This window comes from Marmota marmota, unplaced genomic scaffold (assembly GCF_001458135.2).
Source record: "Marmota marmota marmota unplaced genomic scaffold, marMar, whole genome shotgun sequence".
NCBI classification, from domain to species: Eukaryota; Metazoa; Chordata; class Mammalia; order Rodentia; family Sciuridae; genus Marmota; species Marmota marmota.
The window spans coordinates 7,198,814-7,206,011 of NW_026000205.1; the positions used below are offsets into that span (position 1 = coordinate 7,198,814).

Genomic DNA, 7,198 nt, shown 5'->3' on the forward strand with positions numbered 1-7,198 from the left:
AAACAAAAAACAAAAGTCAGAGAAAAGCCCGGGAGGCCAAGATAGATCTAGAAAGAGAAAATCCAAAGAACAGATTTATAAATGAAAAAGCTAAATCTAGAATCAGGGGGTGAAACAGAGGGTTAGTGAGCTGAAGGGGGGGGGATCAAGGACTGATGGGCACAGAAAAGAGAGTGGACAACCTCACAGAGGTCAGAGGTGGAGAGAGAGACAGATGTACATAGAAAGTGAGACCAAGACAGACCCTGAAACACTAGAGACAGAGGGGTGTGAAGAAAGAGAGCTCAACTGAAAGACCCATGAAAGACGCTGGCCAAGTGACAGAGACCAACCACGCAAGTGAAGATGGCCCAGCCAGGTCAGAGTCACGCAGGAGGACAGTGCAATGTAGGGACAGGCAGACCTCCACCATGGGCCTCTCATCCCTAGGGACCTATCCGGACCCCACCCTCCTCTTTCACTCCATCACGGTCAACCTCATCTGCGTCTTTGGTGAACGCTTTAGTTACCAGGACCCCAAATTCCTACGTCTGCTGAGTTTACTGAACGAAACCTTCATCATCCTCAGCTCCTTCTATTGCCACATGAGGTCAAAGATTTCAGGACGGGCCAGGAATCTGGGTGGTGGATCCTGGGATGTGACCTGGTGTTCCCTGTCCCGAGCTCAGGAGCAGGAAGGCAGGGTGGTTCTGATCCTGGAATGGGAGGTGATTATTTTAATCTCTCCATGCTTCTGACTTCTGAGTAACAGGCCCACAAGGCCCCTGCCAGCATCTGAAGTGCCTTTTTATTTTTTTTTTGAACTCAACTTTGTTTTATTTTTATATACATTTTGTTTTTTCCATAAATAATATATCGACATAGCTTTCAGTAATACTTGAGCTGAATATGAGGTTTGGACACTGCTGATTTTTTTAATGAAGTTCACGGCTACATTGATTAAATGAATTCCTTTTTGAACCAATAACAAGTAGAAAGACAAGAACAATTTAATATTAATAAGGATATCAAATAACACTTGGTTAAACTACGAACAATACAAACCATTCAAACACATGGAGAGTAGGATATTGAATTTGTTACCCTATGTGTAGTAAAGTTAAGACAGACCTTTCCCTTCTTATATAAGGATTGTAACTTGTTTTAAGTGGCCTTAGCACGTCTCAACTTTGCAAATATCCAAAGATTGGCAATGAAATCTGTAATCCCAATGTCTGCCTACATGTATATGCCAAATGTTTGCTCATCTTTACTGAAAACAGACTCCTTCCACTGCATAGGAGAGGGGGAACAGTCATTTTGTATCACCTTGAATGTGCCTACTGTATGCTGGAAAAATGTGGCTACCCTTTGTGTTCATAAAATAAAGAATACAGAGCTCTAAAGATACTTTTTTTTGCATTTTAATATATGCAACAGTGTTTACCAGTTTAGCTACCTGAAGCTCAGGAATGCCTCAGTGGGGATTATTAATTAGTATAATTTAAGACTTTCAAAGAGATTTTCAGAGCAGTGAGTGTCAGAAACATTTTCTGCTTAGTTTGTCCTTTTGATGATAGATTATTTTGAATCATTATGAGTCAATGAAAGTCCTCTTGATAGGTGATAGATGAGTGTATGTTTGTGTATCTTAAGAGTGTGTCCTCAAGTGTGATTTTAAAATCTATGGTGACCATGGAGTATTACTCAGCCATAAATAGGAACGACTTTATGGCATTTGCTGGTAAATGGATGGAACTGGAGACTATCATGCTAAGCAAAATGAACTGGTCCCTGAAGGTTGCAGGTTGAATATTTTCTCTGATATGTGGAAGCTAATTCAAAATAAAGGGAGGATTAAAAAAAGAATAGAAGTACTATCAGTGGGGTAGACAAAGGGGAATGAAGGGAAGGGAGGTGGGGTGGAAAGGGAAGGACAGTGGAAGGAATCTGACCTGACTTTCCTGTATACATACACACAGTCAATCTCACCATCATGCGCATCCATAAGACACTAAATAAAAAAAACTTTAATAGCAAAAGATCAGTAGAGGGAAGAGAACCCTTTCCCTCTAGAGGGGACATAAAGGGGAGGGAAAGGGGAAGTACTGGGGGCTGTATTAGAACAAGTTATATTCCATGTTTTCATAATTTTGTCAACATGAAAACTAATGTTATGTATTAGAATGAATAAAAATAAGAAGAACCAATAAAAATGAATTTAAAAAACCCGTGGTGTCTTACAACCACACCGAGAGATGAAGCTGACTGGGCAGAGGTGACGTCAGATTGCTTCCATGAGTGTCTTTGACACAGACAAGAACAGCCGTGTAGACACATTCCCGGCCACAGCTGTGACCTTCTTTGAGACAACAGCCCTGTCATGTGATCTTTAATTCCTCAGTCTTCAGCCCCACCCCTTTTCCCCTTCCAGGGGGGAGGGCCCACATGACAGTTAGAGTGGGGACACTTTCTGTACTTGCCTATAATCTACTATAAAAGGGAATGTAAATACAGGCCCCTGGACGGGCTTGGAGCAGAGCCAGGGCACTTGGCCTTGGGTGTGCTCCTGGTAACAGGTGTTTGAAGAGCTGTTGTTGCAGAGTGAGTTCTTAGAGACTTGTCAATCCTTTCATATTTGACACGACAGGTAAGTGACTTGGGATCTTTGGCATCCATCACAGTTTATTGTGCCACGTCAAATCCCACAATTTTTGTAGGAGGCACTGACCTGACAGTTACAATCCCCCACTAGTGGGGTTATGCCCCAAATAAGCACTAAATGCCCCATGGTTATGATCTACAATTTCCCCAGTTGTCAACAGGTTCATCTTTGTTGTTTTTGATGTTGGAATGAAAATCGCCCCATTTTCTTAAACTTTTCCTTATTTACAATGGGCCTTTTCTTAGGCCTGGGCTGAGGCTTTTGAACATCTGTGGATCTCCTCAGCCAGTCCCAGGAGTCTTGCTCAGACTGAGGTTCTGGGGGTCATGTCATAGGTCCAAATCTGCATCATTTTCTTTGCCATGAATAGTCTGTGACAGGAGTCGGCCAATAGACAACTCTTCACTGCTTTCTGTCCACATGTGCTTTAGTGTGGATTTGCAGCTTCTGGACTTCAGAAGTTCTGAGTTTCCACCATTTGTGAAATTGGCACATGTGACAGCCTCAGAGGTTCCATCCTTGGTCAGCCGACTCCATAGCTATGGGCCAAGGCGAGGCAGAACATCATGATGAAGAGCATGGTGGGGGAAAGCAGCTCAGGACAGGACAGCCAGGAAGCAGAGAGAGCCTATGGTGCCTGATTTTTTTCTTTTAAAAATTTTCTTATTTTATTATTATAATTTTAACTTTTAAAGTACAATTTAGTATCCAGAGTGTACAGTAACAATAATCACAGGCCTGCATAGGTGAACCAAAGTCAAAGCATAGCCTTAAATCTCTTATACAGTTAGGAAACAGTGTTAATGGTCAGAAATAGACTTATTCAAAGCAAACGTATATAAGACAGATCTTCTAATGACAATGTGGCCCTTCTGTATCAGATACAATGTATAAAAGAGAGCACTTATGGGTTGTCTTGTCAGGAAACTTACATAAACTTTCATTTTATACACTTTTACATAACTCTTAGGCAAGGCTTAGATAGTTCTCAGATACATACATATACCAAGTCACATATATTTTGGATGTCAATAATATTGTTATAACTTAAATAACAGTTGTTTAACCAGTTAGAAAGGAATCATTTAAGACTTTGAAAGAGGTAGAAATCCTAATTCCTTTAAGACTTAGTTTCCCCAAGTAATAAAACCTAACAAATACTATAAAATCTTCTGTAGATAAGAGCAGATCAATGTTTCAGACTTTGCTTCATATCAGTACTTTAGAGTTCAAGTAACTGTAACTGTGCTAATTATAGCCAATTTAATCACAAACACAATCTTTTTTAGATTTACCCTCCACAAACCTTCTGTGACTTACTTGGACATTTCCTGGAAAATGGTACCCCTTCCTTGAGGAAAATACTATTTAAGTTTATTTACTATTGCACAGCCCAGGAAGCTCTGCCCTGGGAGCTCCCTAAGTCCTGGCTATAGGCACATGTGCTCTCTCTTTACCTGCTCACACACACTCCTGTCCTTGGACTCCCAGGTACTTAGGCCACCAGCCCTGCACACAGGCCACCCCACCCCCGACTCGCCAGCTGAGGCCATGAGTCAGGTTGGGGGTAGGAATTGGGCCTGCAAAAGATGTGGATGCAACAGTGACTGGACAGGGGGATCCAAGATGGCAGGACGGAGGGAAGCGGCATTCTGTGTCGCTCTATGACCTGGGACTCAAGCAGTGAGAATATTGCTTCTCTGCCAGTGATATTCCTGCTCCCATGCAGGAATCATGGCCACCCTACTGTGCAGGGCTCCAGGCCCCAGTGACAGAGTAGGTCTCCTAACTACTCACCCACACAGGACTACCAGGTGCCTGAGCAGGACCATCCGCATCAGTACCCACAGAAAACTTTTGGCCACACAGGCTCTGAACACAGCAGACAGCACACACTGCAGGCCACAGAGCTGTCTCTGAACACATTGTCCATGTTCAACACCATCACCAGGCTCTCCCTGACCCGACCTGACACCCCTTTGCTGAAATCAGCCACCTCCATCTTGGGTCACCTTCATCACCATCTTTAGTGGGGGCAACTCCCAGTTTGGAACTCCAGGAGGCCAGGTACTCAGTTTCTAACTCTCCCTTCTCCCCAGCAGCCGCTATCCTTGCATAGTGACACCCTGGTTACATTCACCATCCTGAGGGTGGATATACCAGCTAACAACAGAGACCCCACCTATTGGATGAGAGGGAAGCAGGAAAGTATTGATCTCCAACCAAAACAATCCTTGTTTTTTCCTTCAAGATTTTTTTCCTTCTCCTTCTCACATCCCCAACATATGTGAAACCAACTGCTTTGCATGAATTAGGGTTTTGAGGACTGGGACAAATGAATAGTATAGAACAGTTGTGTTGTATATTCTGTTTCTCCTCCAATTTTTACTATTTTACCATTTTTATTTTTCTTAATATATGTGCGTTTGTTTTATGTACTCTACTGTCTTCCCACTTACTTGTCTACCCAAAATTACTTTCTCTATTCTCCTGCTACTAACCTTCTTCTTTAGATTTCTCTGTCACACTTCCTAAGATATAATAACTGTATATCCTCACCTCCTACCTCCTCAGCATATCATTCTACACCTCAACCCCAATTCTTTGTCCACCATCAGAAACTGTAAACCCTTTTACAAACCTACTGTTTATATTGTAGATAATAATTCACCATTTCTGTATATTGTGACAAAACTGTGTCTTAATAGCAACTATTTCTTTTTAGGTTGTATATTGTTTATACTGGGATCTGTTAACATTGTCCTTCCCCTCATAGGAGAGGTATTGGAACCCTACAGGGGCACTATAAGCCTATAGGGTAAAACCAGTAATGCCTTGGATCCACAGTGCTAGAAGGGAAGACACTCGAGCAACATGAAAAGAAAAGGGAGGCTTTCTTCCTTACCTTTTCCCTATATTTCCTCCGAAGCATGACCACTCCTATTACGTGTAATTTACTAAATGCAAATAGATGAATGTTACAAGATGGTTCTATAGTCCGCCTAAGCCCTTAACTACCCCCAAGTACTCATGTCTATTGTCTTGTTAATATCTGCCTGCATTTGAGCAACCCCCCAAAGAAGCTAAGATATATTAACCTCCATACCATCACATCTCCCGACCTTAACATAAAATCCTAAGTTCAAACCTCAATTCTCTATATGCCATCAAAATCTGTAAGTCTTTAATGAAACTAATGAATTTACTTTAAATCACAATTAAATCCAACATCTCTAAACATTGTCTCCCAACACAAAGGATAGATCTTGGAGCTATACAAAACCAAAACAAATTTATAGGAGAAAATAACAACACAGCAGTCAAACAGAGCTGGAAAGAAACATGAACACCATGAAAAAAGGAAGAAAAGGAACACAGACAATGCAGGACAGCTTAAATTTACAGGAGATGCTAGATGCATCAGAAAATGGTCAAATAAAGAACTCAAGACATACCTGACTCAGATGGAATGGAATCTTAAAGAGATCATTAGACAGCAAATGCAAGCAATGAAAGAACACCTCGACAATGAATTACACAAACAAATTCGAAAAGCAAATGAACAACTCTACAGGGATATAGAGGTTATAAAAAAACCAAACAGAAATCCTAGAAATGAAGGAAAGTATAAACCAAATTAAAATATCAAATGAAAGTATCACCAGTAGAGTAGACCAAGTAGAAGTCAGAACATCAGACAACAAAGACAAAATATATCATCTCGAATAGAGTCTAGTCAACTCAGAAAGGTTGGTAAGAAATCATGTGCAAAACATACAAGAGATATGGGATATCATAAAAAACAAATTCAAGAGTCATTAGGATAGAGGAAGGTATAGAGGTCCAAACCAAAGGAATGAGCCATCTGTTAAATGAAATAATTTTAGAAAACTTTCCAGATATAAAAAATGAAATGGATTTACAAATCCTAGAAGCCTACAGGACACCAAACATACAGAATCACAATAGACCAACTCCAAGACACATTTTTATGAATATATCCAACATAAGAACAAGGAGAGAACATTAAAAGCTACAAGAGAAAGTAGGCAGATTACATTTAGGGGTAAACCAATTAGGTTAATGGAGGATTTCTCATCACAGACACTGAAAGCGAGAAGATCTTGGAACAACGTTTTCAAACGTTGAAAGATAATGGGTGCCAACCAAGAATTTTGTATCCAGCAAAACTAAGCTTTAGGTTTGACAAAGAAAGAAAAATCTTCCATGATAAACAAAAGTTAAAAGAATTCACAGCCAGAAAACCAGCACTGCAAAGCATTTTGGGCAAAACACTACACGAAGAGGAAATGAAAACAACATCAAAAAACAACTGTGGGTAGTACCTCAGTAAAGAGGGGGGGGGGATGAAAAACTAATCAAAGAGGAAAAACAAACCAAATTGTAAAAATAATTAAATAATTAAATAAATAAACAAACATGGCTGCAAGTACAAACCATATATCAATAGTAACCCTAAATGTTAATGGCATAAACGCACCAATTAAACGACATAGGCTAGCAACCTGGATTAAAAAAGCAGATCAAACAATA

General features: G+C 40.5%; 1 pseudogene; it reads right to left on the reverse strand.

Moving 5' to 3' along the window:
* Window positions 1–1,337: 1,337 nt before the first annotated feature.
* LOC107151635 lies at window positions 1,338–5,576 on the reverse strand (annotated as a pseudogene).
* Between the last annotated feature and the right edge of the window lie 1,622 nt (window positions 5,577–7,198).